Raw genomic sequence first — 16,615 nt, 5'->3', positions numbered from 1 at the left:
TAGAGAAATGTTTGAAGTTAGACTGTTTGGGGCGGAATATGCAAAAGGATGCCTTCTTTGCCTCCTTGCCGGGTCGCGGCCTTTGTGTTTGCTGCCACACTGGATGTGTTTCCGGATATATATTGGCAACTTGGGCCACTAGGTATGCGGTGGCTACTGTCTGACCTAGCAGACCATTTTGGGCAAATGTGAATGGGGCCCCAGGTTATGTGCGCGGAAAGACATCTTCGGCAACTGCAACTGGGTATGTGCCAGTGGATATACCCAGTGATACATACTACCAATCCCGCACTGCCAATCCACCAGAATGAATTTGCCACTGTGACGCAAGGTGTACTAAGCCTCAAATGTGTGTGTCGTACCGCTGTGCATATACCTCTCATCCCACGTGTTCCCATGACAAGCTGTGTCCTCGATGTCGTTCCAAACATACTTCGTGAAAGTTAGGTTCCAACAATTTCTTGAATCTGCGTGTTACCCTTATTTTGTTTTAGAGTATGCAACAGGTAGGAGACAGGCTGGTGTTGTGCACCATCGAGTGGACCTTTCCATGCTGTTATATTTATACACCAAAGTGTTTGTTGCGCGTTCACCAATAGCGATGCATGGATACTGCGAACCATACTTGACTAGAGTGGTCGAGCGGCCGAGTATGTCTGAACGTGGTCGCACACGACCATGACGCATGCGTACCACATGCGTACGTAACCAACCGCTCCTGAAACAAGTGGCTACGTGCCGCTCGCCGACGCTGGCACAGTGTGCAACCGACCCTCTAGAAGATGTGCGAGACACAGTGCACGCTCCAGTTCTGTTAACCCTATGAGGTATATACTATAACGACGTACTGGCGAACACGACAGAAACAGTAGTGGCGAACACGAGATGCGATCACAAGAAGAACAGGAATGCACCTCTTTCGATGCACGCTCCTCTGCTTTGGCCGAAAGTTCTGGAGTATGTACTAAATAAATAAATAAATAAATAAATAAATAAATAATATAAGGCATCATGAAGTGTTCAAGCATGCCGGGCAACTAAGTGCGTTCTACTAAGTGAATTCTACAGAAAAAAAATGTGAGGAAATAATTAACCACTGTTCCTATACAAAAGTGCGTTTTGCATGCTTTGGGGGTTGGTTATTTGCGACAATATGTTCTATGTTTAATAGGTGGCGCCCCCTTTACTACTGTGGCTTAAATGTACGTGGGAGCCAACCGGTACTTCGAGTGCCCCTTCGTTAAAGACCAGTTGTGAGGCAGAGGTACCAACGTGCGTTTTTATGGCTGCATTACCACTGACCGCAGTGTTACTGTTTACCGCTGCACTGTCTTTCCGAACGGCCCACAGAAACGGCCAGACGGCTGCGAGAAATCGCGTTTAGTTCCCGTAGAATGATAAAAGCGTAAAAAATGACTCACTGTGTATGTTTTCGAGGCACATGGAGCAAGATGTCGCTGGAGCCGTTGAGTCTGTATTCACGGAGGCTCTATCAAAGCGGGCCACAGCTGACTACGTAGCATACCGGCTGCGCCAAGCACAAGGGAAATTCCACCATTTGTAGAACAAACGCTCCGGCGGCACGCACACTGCGGAGCATTGATTGCAGCGCATGCGCACAGAGGGCCATCCGAGGTAACGTATTCCAGCAAGAACAGGCTGGTGCGCCTGATAGGGGGTTGAAGACGGGAACAAAAAGAAGGGAGCTCGCAGACAGACAAGCGCATGTCAGCTACGAGAGTGCTGGCAGGTGCGCGGACGCGCAGTGCAGTCTGGGTAAAATGCGCCGATGGGCGCGCGCTACTCACTTACGACGGCGTCCAATGTCAGTCGTCTTCATGTTGTCGTCGGCGCGCAGGACTGTAGAGCTTATCGTCATCATGGAGGTAACGTCGCTGCGTTTTCACCCGCACGGGCGTGTTAAAGGTACTGATGTAGTCCGGCAAAACGCTGGCCCAAAGCGGACGTTCTACAGTCTAGCGACACCGCGCAGCCAGCGTGGCTGGCGGCATTCGGCGCGCCTTGGGCGTGTCCAGCGCGGGTATAGAACACGTCCGAATCTGGCGCCAGAGCAGCTATATGCCAAAGGGCATCGCGCGCTAGCTTGTCTGACCGGTCTAAAGATCGGGTGCAATGAAGCGATTGCGATGATTTTGCGCCTTTACCAAATGAAAAGATAAGCGAGCGCTAGCCGCGCACTTGTAATCGAGCGCTGTCGGGACAGCTGATCAATGCGCTGCTGCTGTGGGTCAAGTTCGACGGCTAGAACTACACAGGCGGCAAATTTTCGGCGATGCTGGCGTTGCCGGCGTAACGTATCCGATTTCGCACCGGCAGCTTTCACGCGTGCTGGCAACATCCGATTATATTTGCACCTTAGCAAAACGTTTACGATTGTTACTCGTCATTTGGTGCAGCCGCATGGAAGACGGTAAACCTGGCCGCTAGCAATCGCAGACGGAAAAGCCACAGCAACACTAATCGAAAATGTCTTTCGGCCTTTGAAAGTTGGCACTTATTTTATGTTATTGCCAAAAAAGAAATTCCATTTGCAATATTTCAGCCCGTTATCTCTTTTGAAGAAATGGTTATAACGAAAAATACGGCCCTACTATCTATAATGAGGCCACACTGTGTTGACAGAAGGCGCCAGTAGCAATTCTTCGCCGAAGTATTTTTGTGATGGCATAGGTAAGAATTTGCGACAGGTGGAAGACATGCAGATGTATGCGTGCAGGCGCTTCGCTGTGAGCGCTTTAATTGTAATTTGATCTTTTATAGTAGTATAATGGTCAAGAGTTCGAGGAAAGTTCGTCTGGTCAGGTAACATGATGATCAAGAAATTGCGTTCACTGACCAAGACAAGGTGAAAATAACACAGAGACGTTTCTGTGTCTCTGTTATTTTCACCTTGACTTGGTCAGTGACCGCAATTTCGTCATCATAATTTGATCCTTGCTGTAGAAAATGATAGAATTATGCATATATAGAGATGCGAAACATGTTGGGTTTCGGCGTCACAAAGCAACGCAGACGATGTCAGATGTAGTAGAAAGCTCCTGATGTTGATGATGATGATAGCCTCATATTATGGCTCATACCCACACCGGGGGATTGGCCAAGAATTGCGTGCTGAAACGTTCACCTATTTTTTTGAAGTGCCACTTATTCGATGATAAAGAAATATATATATAACGAAAGAGAGATAAGAAAACCTACAAAAACCAATAAAATACAAGACAAAAGTTAAAAATTTATTCGTTTTGTTGACGTTATGTAACTGCAAACGGCATCAAATACGTCCCTGTGGCGCTGACCCCTATAACTGACGCACCGAAAGATAGTATGGTTTCTGGTGATAACATTAACCCTAATTTTGCGAACGGAAGTTCTAGATGTCTTTTTCTTAACAATTTGTATCGTCGACATGCCAAAAAATAATGATCTAGTGATTCTGTTTCTTGACAGTATGGACACAGAGGTGATAGCGTCAGACCAGTCCTGTGTAAATATAGGTTTAATGGAGGGACACGGCAGCGTAATCTCGTGACCGCTACTTCTGATTGTCTTGATGGACACCACTGGATTTTCCACGGAAATTTGAGGTGCTGATATTCTGTCCATGTTGTTATTGATTCACTGACATCTCTATGAATTGAATATTTTCTATATCTGATTGCTGTTATGTGGGCCACCAAAGGAAGAACCTGCATTATAGGTCCACTCAGGGATGCTCGCGCTAATGCGTCTGCCATTTCATTTAAATGTAAGCCACAATGTCCAGGTACCCATAATAGTTTTAGAGAATTCAACTGCGGAGGAACTAATGTTAGAAACGTCTTTATTGGTGGCGAATTGGGTGAAGCCTGATGTATTTTAGTCACTTCGGTTTCTTTCACATCCACTCAAAGCATGAACACATGCGTTTCTTGCTCTCCTACCTTATGGTTATGACACTACCAGGCTGTGCTGAAAGGGCTTGCCTGAATACTTCTGTCGGCTTTAGTTTAAAGTTCGGCGTGACATAGTGACGTCTGTGATTGTTCTAAATAGAGCTCGGTCTTTTGTAGAGTGCGAAGGTGTTGAGCATGACCTTATTTCACTGCATGTGTTACAAAAGAAACCTTGCCAATGTGGTAGGAGCAATTCACGCACACTCTTTTTTGAACAGTTAATCGAGTGTAAACAAACGAAAACTGTGCGCCCGGAGCGATGGAGAGCGTGTGAGCAGTAGATCTGCCGATCGTGCTCGAAAGCATTTTAACGCCGACAAAGTTTCGAACGCCGACAAATCTACGTTTCCTTTGTAAGGAGTCTGTTTCTCGAAAATACTTGTTTCTATGAGTAGATCATCGAACCTCCCCCTTACTCTGCCGCACGTTTTTTCTAGAGACTTTCCTTCTTTCTCACTTCTATCGCCGGCCTCTTGGCAAAATTACTGTAGTTAGTTTAGCTAGTAAGGACTATGGTGTAATGAGCAAGAAAGCAAGCAAGCAGGCCGTGTGCGCGAATGAAAAAACTGGATCAGCCTGCAGCTTCTACGTCGAGGCAACGGATCGTCATCCGGATCGTCGTCCAAGGGATCAACGACCATTCTCGTCGTACACTGACTCACCGCTACTGGAAAAACTGTACTTGTTGTGAACAGTAATGGCAACACTTGCCACGAGCAGTGTTTGCATGACACTTGCATGGTCAATGTTTTTATATACTCCTAACGTTTTCGAATGTTCAAGGCCCGTCGCCATACAGTGAGTGATCCGTCTATATTCGTAGTGTCTTTCTGGTACGTTCAATGCCTGGACTCACCCACTTCTCATCACAAATTTGCACAAGCTTTCCAAAACTCGGCCAAGTGAACCATCGTGCCAAATCTCAGACGTACAGGAGGAAGCCATGGAAGTAGAGGTCTTACACGCATTGCACGAAAACTGCGGAATATTAGTTCCTGAGCAAGTGCACAACTTGCAACGGAAATGCACGAAAGAAAGACTCGTAAACAAGGAGCGCGTGGGCGGCGGCTCAGGATCACGCTACAGGAGATGTCAGCGAGCAGGAAAGTGCAGAGGATCTCTCTCTCTCTATCTCACTCATTTCCGTTGTCTGCATCGTGTGCGAACAGATGTAGCATTTCTCTAACTCGCCACGGGATTTATGCGTTTCTTACTGTTCACATTTCCTCTTTTTTCGATGTCTTTGTGACGTATCTACTCACGTCACGCACTTGTCACATTGTACACACTTTCGCTTCGCTTGAATCGAATCACTTAACAGTTTGAGCCTTCGTACAATCGGTTGTTTCATCCCTCTAGATTCGTTTTATTCTTGTCAAAAACATAGCACCAGGACACTATGGATATGTACCGACTGGCCCCGTTTCGTGGTTTGCCTCACTTCTGAGCTTGAACAAGCAGCCGAAAGGCCTGCAATTACCAGGAGTTTGCGCCACGTGCTTCCTTCATGAGGCCATGTCGTGCAGTCCGCATAGCGGCGAGAATGACGGAACAAAGCATTGCTCTGAGGTTTCTCCTTAAATTTTATTTCAGCATCAACAACTTCGAACAAGTGGCAGCCTAGGCTCGACCAGCGTCGAAACTATGTACATGCGGTCATTGTTTCGTCACCAAATAGAAAAACGACCATCATCTCCCTCTGTTGGCTGACAAATTGCACTTCAGCCAACGCCCGGTCAATGCTGGACCAACACTGGACCTTCGCTCCTGAAATTGCAAGCCCTACACTACAAACCGCCCAAAATACAGAAAGAAGCAGGCGAGATCTCTTCACGTTGACATATTGCAGTCGTCTTTTGAGAGCACAAAAATGTGATGAAGGAGAAAATGCATCTCTAAGTTCAGTGGTGAAACAACCAAAATAGAAAAGTTTTAGCGTGATTTGGAATCACGCTAAATGTTACGGTAAACATACTAAACTCAGGAACAGACAAATCAAGGACAAAGAAACATGTAGGTTATACTGCGTACACCTTGGATGTCGAATCAATAACTGGCTGCTTCATCCTAATCGCAAGGAGAATTCGGAATGCTTTACGAATTGCCGCAATCGACATAAACTAACTGCTGGTTTAGATCCGCGGTTATAAGTGCACAACAGACATTGTCAGATCGACATTTAAGTGGTTCAGACCCTCATGCATTTAGTATGACTTAAAGCTTTTTTTGTTTTTTAGATCAACTCAGCGCATCAAAATATTTGGAGCCTTTTTGCAATTCATATACATATTTTCGGATCACTTAGGAACTAAAGTCCTCCTAACCTAGAAATGATCAACATGTATACGAAGATAATGAAACTGATGATCACTTTATATTGGTCTGGTATCTGCGGACTTTAAAATGACGCCTCACAGATACCAGAAGTGCAAACACATACGTCGAAAACTCAAAACCTGTTCACTAGCTAAGTCCCAGCATCTGCATTATACGACAGGAGCTACTTCGTATTCTACTCCCAACTTTGCCGAAAGCTGCTCTTGGTGCTAGATCGCGAAGTGCATGACAACAGTGACAAAAGAGAAATTAACAGCTTGGGTTTCGTTGGAGCAGTCTGCAAACAGGATCACAAGCATCCAGCAGGCAGTTGCCGCCAAGCCGGTCACACTACATTTGAAACTTGCATGACGACGTTTCAGGATACACCACAAAACACCGTTCTCATGCTGATTAAAACATATTACTGTAGCGTACCGCGTAACATTATCGACAAGACATAAATGAGTTGAGATCAATAACTACTGCATTTTTGTCCAAATGCACGTTTGGAGGTTCAACAGACTTGGCGGCTGACGGCTACTGACAGCTTCTTTGGCAAGGCTCGGATCGACCACTGCGCAGTTTTCACACCCACGCTTTAAGTCTCAGCACTAGACGTAGAAATGGCGAAGAGTTCATCACTGATTTACTAAGGGCTTGGCACACATTAGCGCATAATATGTTCCTTCGCTGACAAAAATCGATATTAGAATTTGCAAACGTATGTACGTATCATCTTTACAAACTTTCATCACAAGGTCGAGTTTAAAACGAAACTAATAGTAAAAGTGGACGTGTAACTTTGTGCTTTCGCAAGACAAGGGAAGTGCGCTGCAAGAGAGAAAATAAGAATGTCAAAAACAGGGAGCAATCTAGTGGCCACGAACAATGCACTCCAGTATTTTTTCGTGAGATTGCTACGAGCCATACCTAAGATGCCATTCGTACCACAGTCTACTGCTTGGTTTCAGTGCCACTAGAATTCTCGCTACTGCTAGTAGCGCTCAATAAAAGTGAGCTCAACACTGACCAGCGAAAAAAAAAAACATCTGCCAACGTTGGCCCAACATTGGCCAGCACTGGTGTCAGCACTGTAGTCTGTGCAGGGCCTGCAAAGCCATATGCCTTGAGACCGGTAAAAACTTGAGTGTTCGTGTGTGTCTTTTTTTGGTAGGTTTTCTATTTCTTTCGTCGCAGCATTACTCAGCTGGTTTTCTCTAAAGGAGAAGAAGCTGCCAGCGTGAAAACAACGGCCAAGCAGCACTAGAATCCGGTACACCGCATACCGTTGTCTGGCCTGGTCGTTTTACGGCAAATGCATTTTAGCGAAGCGTGAGAACACCTACTTCTTAACGTCAACGGAATAAGCAAGCTCTGCTAGCTGCCCATCTGGTAAGGTTTTGTGCATGAGTTTAAGCAGTTGCTAATAAAGAGACACTATAATGATGATCATACAATTCACTGACTAGGCGTTTCTCATAACTTCACTGTTGGTTAGCAAGTAGTGGGACAATCAGATACACCTTGAGTGTGTGCATTGGAGTTGCGTTCAGGCGGGAACACTTATCACCTGCTACTCTCACCTAATGCTGCATATATTCAGGGACGATGACAAACGTTCCTTTTTAGCAAAACATGCCTGTTTTTGTGCATCCATGGAAAGTAGCTGCTCACATGAGACGGGACAGTTCCAGCTATTTCTGCATTGTTTTCGACAATTCAACGAATGTACGTAAAGCCCGACCGTAATTCTTGGGGAACCTTATCGCTGAAGGGTCTAAGCAAACACAACACTGACAGCCTCGAATAGGACGTGCGTATTGTGCATCTACTACGAAGTGTGGAAAGGCATCGCTTTCAGCGTTAGGGCCAAGGAGCAACGGCCAGTCCAGCGTATCAAGCGTCGATGGCATTTGCAAATCCTGGCGGCGGGAACGCTGCGACCAGGCCAGAGCCAGTTGTACGATGCCCCTTGTAAGGACTACAAAGCGGCCTGTCGTGTTCAGAGCCTCTATGAAAAACGTCTTCGAAAGCACTACGGTGAAGAGTTCTAAAAGCCATCTTCTAAATAACTGCTCTCTCTTTCCCTCCGCCCTTTCTTTTTTAGTCGTGATGCAGAAAGATGGTCGCGATTATGACGTCAGGGAACACTTTAGCGTTTCAACGCACATGCCGCTTTCGAGATTAAATGTGGCAGTATTGTCGAACACCAAGTGCGATGTTTGCCATGTGATCTATGCTTTCATTTTTGGACAGTTTAGACAGGATTTTCTAATCCGTTGAGGGCAAAGCATGATGTTAACGTTGCGGGACATCTTATTTGCCAAGTTAGTTGATGCATTATCAAGATGCGAAATAAATACAGAGCAGCGATAAAATCTTTGAGAACAGCCTATAACATGTTGAGATGCGATTTGGCTCATGGGATAAACCATATGGCACGAGTTGATAGCGAATGAGACGATTATTCTCGGACACAGCCTTTCCCATTGAAAGTGTTATGACATCCATATTATGTGAATGATTACTGGGAATTTTCGGGTATCGCTTTAGCGGGTACACTTTCATAACAAAAATAAATTCAGCAGTGTCGAAGTGTGCTTCAGATGCATTTTGTTTTAGTTTTGCTTGGCCAGCGCACTCTCTTCAGACACAAAACTTATTGGCACTTTGTCTTTAGAATGCGGGTTTACTGGCAGAATAGGTATAATATATAAATTTTGTGATAGTATCTCTTTCCAGAAAACAATTATGACCGTGTTGTGAGGTTAGGGAATGTAGTTTTACTGGTTCTACTCTTCTCCGTGCACAAATACAAATCTTGCAAATACTATGCACCAGCAACTGTTTGACGTTCGGAACTTGATGATACCAAACATATGCCTAAGCGCAAAATTGTAAACGTTTCGATGGGAAAACATATCATCCGGCTATGCTCCCCTTTCACCTCAGTTGTACCTCACAGCAGCAAGCATTAAGAGGAGTAAGGAAATAAATATGGCAATGTGCTCGGCTCACCATTGCGGCCCATTTCCATCCCAAAACACGATTATAAGATGCAGCTCAGGCAGGAAATACTAATGGCAACATTACACAGACGCTAAGGTGCGACAAACAATTCACAGAGCAACACCGCTTGAGCTGCTACCAGAGAAACAGGGGAATTGTCGAAACGCATTTGGCGTATTGCAGGGTAGCTTCAGTTTGCACATATAAAAAGCATGTGGCTCATCTACGAGACCCACTATGTGCAAGGAACTAACGCTTTAGGTGAGTAATGAGGTAAACATGTGCGGCGTTAGTTCTATGAAGTGGCTAGTGGTAGCATCAAAGTCGTCAGAGCATTGAGATTTTATAACTGTATTGACGCAAGTAACATCGAGGCTCAGTACTGATTCTCAATACTGAGCCTCAACACTGATATCACACGGAAGTCTTACTGTCTGTTTAGGAGACGTAGTTTCATGCTGCCAGCGAACACCAAACGCCAGCGAAAAAAATGACTTTCAGGTGGCCCGGCTCTCATACACTGAGCATGTTTCCAAGACAACGGGAGCCTTCAGGAATTCATACGCTGACTGTCTTCAGTGCACGTATACATGCCTTCCTATCATTGCTGTCTGCAGGAACGCATGAAATGGAGTCACGGACACGAATGCTCGTTTTGCAGTTTTGTGGTATAGTGACTGCCTGTTTCTCAAGGAGGTTTGAAACAGATTGGTATTAGTTTTCGTGTTTAGAACGTTGCACGTAAAGTACTGATAAAGAATACATCTGTTTGAGTTGCAAAACTGGCACGCTGAGACACCTGAAATAATTTTCATAAACGCCATAACTTCACTGCTCTTAAGACAAAGCAAGGTGAAATCATTTTCTGTTTTCAGCAACAACACTTGCCGGCGTATTAATGCTCATAAAAATCGCAGGCACTTCTTTCATTAAGCGCTTCGTTGACAATATGTTTGAGAACTTAGGCGAAGTGTGGGAGTGGTTAATGAACTAAACAGGGAACAAGTGGTGATATTTATATAACTTTCAAGAGACTTTTTTCATGTACAGAATCATTCTGCACAGACCAAGTTCAGTGTTCCAGTGGTCAATATACAAGGAATAAAGATATGCAGGGCATTTGTGAGGTGGCCTAGTTACTGTGCTTGCAAATGTTCAACTCGAACGAACACTTTACGTTCGCTACATAGTAAAGCCATACTGGTCGTAGTCAATTCTGTGGTGTGAGATATCCTCACAAGAAGTGGGTTTTCATCTATGTTTTCTTTAATGTCCAACAGCATATTCTCACTAATGCCATAGAATTGAAAGTTACACATGTGAAAATTTTTCGACCTTTTTGTAGATGAGAACTAGAGTTTAAATACACCTAGAACTTAATATTCAGTTAATACAACTTTCAGAACTTGCGATGTAAGCTCAATATTCTAATTTATAGCACTGCACTAGCCCAAATGCAATCCCCAGAACTCTCCACGCACCTTCTATTGGTAAATAATGCTGCTAGTATGCCTACCGTTAAACAATGTTTTCTCTTCAGCTCTGGAATGAGATTTCTTTTCCGGAGAAAATAAGTGGGCCTGCAGCTTTGAAATGACATATAACACACCGCGTGCTCGGCCATATCGCACAGATTTCGTATTAACTAAAATCCAATGAAAACGGCGAGCAGTGACAAGTGAGCACTAGGTTGGCTGCTCTTCTCATTATAAAAAAAAGGAAACGAAGCAAGCTATAGCTAGCCACCTCTCATAGGCGGGAATCGCATATGTCGCAAGTGTCCCTGCATAGCCACGGCCGTACGCCATCGCACTCAGCGCTTAGGCCGTTAAAGCAAGCACCAGCGTTGCATCGCAAAATGAATTCGTTCACGAGCAGGCATATTGTGTGGAGGCTGGCAGAGGACAGTCTTAGAAAGTGCATAGAATACTTCGTAGAGTAGTTGTTTCTGACATTCATCTGTGGTGCTGGCCCATTCATCCACTTCTCAACATATACATCTTATCTCTGCCTCATACTCAGGGCATGCCGATCACTACCGGCTGACTGGTTCTCCATTGCCGATTGTAGCAAAATCCACCAGCTAGAACAGGACAACGGAAAAAGATGTGTGTTGTTTTATGTCACCGTAATAGCAGGCATTAAATTACCCTCGAAACACTGTAGGATGTTTGGAGAGCTAGAAGAAAATGTCGGCCCTTTGAAATTCTTTAAATCAACAACATCCCTGTGAGTACTTAGGAGCAGCTGGGTGCCCCGTCGTAGCACTGCAATACGATAGGATATACCGACTAAGTTAGGGGGAGGAGGGTCTATGCACGAGTGACTTTGTCAGTAAAATAGAGTGAATGCCAGTTATGCTTTGCGTTCAGCAAAAAAGCCAGCCTGGGCCACATTTAAAAATCGTCATCACCTCAGTTATCGTCGCCCCATAGAGTTGAGTGCGAGAACGCATGAAGATCTATTTCTATTCAAAATTCCCCAAACTTCTGTTTGGCTTTATTATGTCGCCTTAGCTCAAATTGCGATTTAATTGTTGGAAATGCTTGTTTAGCGAATTTCTGATGCCAAGCCTAACGCGAGAAGAGTGAGGGAACAGCACAACATATATTGGCACAAACAAAAAAAGCAGTCTGTAGGTACAAGTGACTCCTTATCTGTGAACCATACAATTTACTGATTAAATACAAGCTCCAGCTGTCTATTAGATCAATTGGTCTTACAATTCTCACGCTCAATACTGCTACCTCATTTTAGAAATATATTTTTTCAGGGTCCTTTTAACTAAGTCTTCAGTATGCAGGACTAGCAGCTAGGGAACGTTCCCAGAATGAATAATGATTGAATTAAAATGTAGACTTACACTACACTGCTGTAGTGTAAGTTTCTAAACGATGTCCAGAAACGTAAAATGGGAACAAATTTTGAGCCGCACATGCGTCAAAATCAATCAAAGAAGCAATTAAAGCTGCATAATTGTGATGTTCGTGCCATTGTTTTTCGCCAATGTCCTGTCAAAAAAAAAAGTGCATAAACGAATCCTACCAAAGACTTATCGCACCGATCCAAACCTTATGTCGCGCAGGTCCTGATATATATCATAGAAGAAATTTGCGCCAATGACTTGCTTTTTGAAATTGGTTCACCCTATATTACTGACCACTACTTCATAATCCCCGTAAGAGATATATTTTCTTTTATTGTATCATGACGATTTTGATAACGTGACCAGTCAAAACCGAATGCCGACAGCCCTGACACCTGCACAACCGTATTGCTTTTTTTCCCCGAAGTGTAGCTAGGAAGATACATTCTTTAACATTTTCTTGTGTATACGCGTCTATATGTGGAGTGTGTATAGTTTATATGTATATATATATATATTTATAGATATATATGTATGCGAGTTTTCCCGCTATAGGTGTACGAAAAGTCCCAAAATACTACAGCATCTGCCGCTGCTCCCATTGACTGCGACCGTATAAATCCATCTCACTTTCGCGACTTCAGGTGGCAGAAGGTTTCTCGTGCTCTGTCCGTAGAACTTAGCGATGTCAACGTCACTCAGCTGTTCATAGCCTTCTCTTCTTGGCATGGTTCCATGAAATCTCATCAAAAGTCCGAGTGTCGACTGTCATGTATAGCTGAGCAAAATTTTTTTAAGGGCCCGCATGCCACGTTAAAAGATTTTCACTCGAGCTAGCAGCGTTAGCGCCAACGTTATCGCCAGCGGTTCGAGGAAAAACAAGCACACTCAATTTCACACTTCATTGTTTCGGCACATGAAGTGGTTATTTCACACTTTTTGTCATGCTCTTTAGAAGACGTTTTCAGATGACTACGGCTGAGATGCGAACTTGGGGTGGAGAGAGAACAGACATCAAACTTATTCTGACATTTCCAAACACAGGTTGCACAAATAAGAACTGCTTAATCAAGTGGCATAACCATTACCGGCCTAGCAGTGGGTGACCCAGAGTACTTCGCACTGGAAAATTGATTTCAGTGCATGGCAAGTCAGTAAAGCTAGTTATCTTTTGACGAATAGGCGCAGCAATATGACTTCTGCCGAAAGTTTGTCCGATTCACACTTCGCACGAGAAACCTTCTTGCAGCATTGCTAAACATCGGCAAAGAATGTTAATGCACAAACAGGCAGTTCACTTGTCGGGGAGCCGTCCTTCATATTTGATTTGTCCTAACCCGACAATGAACCGCTCGCATTTTTTGGCCCAAACTTTGATCAGAAATATTTCTTTGCTCACCTACGTCACACGATTCTCTTTTGGTACAAGCACAATAGATGTCCTATAGCTTTTTTTTTCTTTTTGTCAGCATAGAAAGTGCATACACTCTGGTTATCACACTCCTGTATGATGGGTATCGACATAACGAACAAGCCCGTCAGCTGGCCGATGTGCTGCATATTGTCCCAGACAACCACTTCCGTATCTGCAACCGCTTTCGACGTTATGAGCAAGGTAATGGCCACTTTGCATTCTACACCAGCTGCAGATAGCGAGACAGTTGCACGCAACTAAATTCATTGCTTTCTGTATAAACTTTGATAAGAGATGAGCACGCTCAGTATCCCTGGCTTTCTGACATTCTAAGGGCATATTTCAGACACCCAACGTAAGCCAGCAGAATAATCGATATACGGCTGTATATCCTGGGCAACATATTGAGAGGAACTTGTTCTTGATTTTTCCACATTTCTTGGGGGAGTGGGACGAAAAGCAGCCGGGAAAAGCTTCGCAGACATGTCGCCCTTGAAATAGCGTCACGTTTGGTAGGATTGACGTGTACTTTGACGCTTTCGCGCTGATACAGCGTAAGCGTGAAAAGCACCTCTCCTGTGTCCTCCTGAGAAGTGCCAAGTGTGTTAAAGGATAGCTCCCAACTATCTGAACTTCTACAAGAAAATGTTTAGCGTTACGAAGCGCGTTAACAGAAACGGGGCATGACGTACGGCCGCAGACAGAAGCTAGCTGTACAAAGTGGTCCACACGTAGGAAGGAACCAGAAGACTAATTTAAAACACTGTGTAAGCGCAAACGACACACAAAACCTTCAAAGCACCCATCTTTTTCTGAGCGTTAGGGGAAAAAAAGGAAGGGAACTCTAGCGGAGCAGGCCAGCACGATATCGTACAAATCTGGGGCGTTATTAGCGGTCATCGAGGAGCACTTGTGCAGAACGTCTGTGGTTCTCTGGGGTTCTCGATAGCTCGAGTATAGGACTTAACGCGGAAAGCTAGCTGGACTAGACATTGATGTGTTTCTTTCGCTTCTGCTCTACGTAATGGCGTAGTATCTACAAACAAATACATGGTCTCGTCACGAGGAGGCATATACCAAATTTTTTTTCTTCATTCCACGAAGATAATAGGCGACAACGGGAACATCGCCACGTCCTCCTCTCAAAAGTACCTCTCCTAAAACGAACATTCGACATCGACGCCGTGGACCTGCCTACACACGCCGCTCGCACAAGACACGAGTCGACGTGCAATAACACGTGGTGCTATAATGTATTGAACGCAAAGTTTCGGCAGGGCGCACGCGGGAATGAAATCCGGCACTTCTCTAACAATTGCATTGAGCCCTACGTGACTGCCCTGAGGGGACGACTACGATAACAACGAACAGCGGCAGAACACGCGCCGCGCAACAGACGCCGAGTCGGTACGTTGAACATAGAACTGTCCCAACTCTCGCCCATTTGAAGGAGGCAGCTTCTCTCTGACGAGATTTCGGGCACATGAAGTCAGAGCTGACCGGAGTTGTTCAGCCAGCAACGTCAAACGCTCTGATATCCGATTCTCCCAAAATGCATGTGGCTCCCTGAACGAGCTTTTTTGGGGGGTGAAGTGCTTAAAGTGCATAAGAGGACGCGATCGATTACACCAGGAGAGAGGCCAACAAACGCAGCTGAAACCGAAGTGCACGAGTGGTCCATGTCTCTGGGTGTAAGTCTCTTTCGTTGTGCTTGCAAGTCCAATGCCAGGTGCAAGATAATGGTGAGCGCTTTTAGTTTTACACTGTTGCTTTGGCACCATTCTTGAATACCTCCTAAGTACCCATAGAAAACCTCGTGGCACCTGTATAGGCTTTAGAACAAGTGGACTATTGCAAAATGAACTCACTCATTCTGAGGCCTAGAAGACGTAAAAGAATGGCCGGACAGCTTGAGAAAAAGATAGCAATTTGAAATCTGCAACAGCAAGTGTGACGCGCCTTCATCATTAAGCTGATAAGCGCTCAGCCGACCACGTTTAATCCCGCTATTCCAAGCGAATGCTCATTTTACAGATATCTCCTAGTTTCTCGCAGCGAGTTGAGCCACGTGCAAGCGGAACGACTACCGGTTCGCTCAACACTTCATGCGCCCCCTTTGTCTTTCTAATCCAAGCGTCTGACGCGAGGCTTCATAGCGTCAAGTGTTCAAGGATGTAAGTGCCACAGTTTGGTCCCGGGGTGAGACTGGGTAGGTCGGGGGCACGATTTGGCGCGACGTACAAAAGCCGTCCCTGCTGGACGCTCACTTCTGTTTGAAAATGACAGTTTCAAACAAACGTTTTCATTTTTTTTGGCGCAGTCAAAGCGGAAAAGCTGGATGGCTGTGTAATTTCCGCTCAGGTCAGAAAGTAAGCGTGAAGTGCGCTCTTGTTTTCGTTGGCGCCATACACTGCAAGAATCGACGTTCAGCGATTCCAACGCTCTGTCCCGAGAGAGCTTCATTTTTGAGCATTCGATGAGTGTACGCGACCTGTTTGTCGAAGTGGTGCAACGCCTTTTACAGAAAGAGCTGACGCAGACCGGACCACGCCGTTTCCTTCGACTAAGTAGATGTGACGGCGGCTGTATACTTAGGCTAAGACTCCATATTTTGAGGACCAAGAAAGCAAATAGCTTACAAAGCTTTGCATTTCTTTTTTGGTTGACGCCTCCTTATCTGCAGTAGCTATGGCGGCGATAATTTTCTTTTCGAAGGCTGCAAGTTAAAAATTCAAATTTTATAGCACCTTTGACGCGCCTTTCCATAGGCGGCACAGGGGATTATTTGTGACATGTTTATGCTGGTTATGACAAGTTTATTCGGGATAAGGTAGGCTTGGGTTATCGTATTACCTTTGTAAATAGAGGCCTCTAAGGCTTAACCAAAACAAGCAAACAACATGCCGTGTCAGCAAAAAGAAATGAGTGAAAATATATGCGCATAACACAATTTCAATTTTACTAGGCTTGGACTTTCTCTCGAGTTATGAGCCCATAAACAAGCAGCTGTTCAGGACGTTGTCATGGTTAATGGCTGGTTCATCCTGAATAGAA

At 44.8% G+C, this 16,615-nt stretch overlaps 1 protein-coding gene across 1 annotated transcript in view; it reads right to left on the bottom strand.

Moving 5' to 3' along the window:
• Positions 1 to 5,550: 5,550 nt before the first annotated feature.
• LOC139050138 (glutamate receptor ionotropic, NMDA 3A-like) overlaps positions 5,551 to 16,615 on the bottom strand; it is a 257,973-nt gene continuing 246,908 nt past the window's right edge. The window contains exon 14 of the mRNA XM_070526354.1: positions 5,551 to 16,615. This exon is cut by the window's right edge and continues 1,647 nt beyond it. The gene's annotated coding sequence lies outside the window, so the exon portion shown is untranslated.

This window comes from Dermacentor albipictus, chromosome 9, assembly GCF_038994185.2.
Source record: "Dermacentor albipictus isolate Rhodes 1998 colony chromosome 9, USDA_Dalb.pri_finalv2, whole genome shotgun sequence".
Lineage (NCBI taxonomy): Eukaryota > Metazoa > Arthropoda > Arachnida > Ixodida > Ixodidae > Dermacentor > Dermacentor albipictus.
This window is presented reverse-complemented; position numbering and strand designations above follow the sequence as displayed.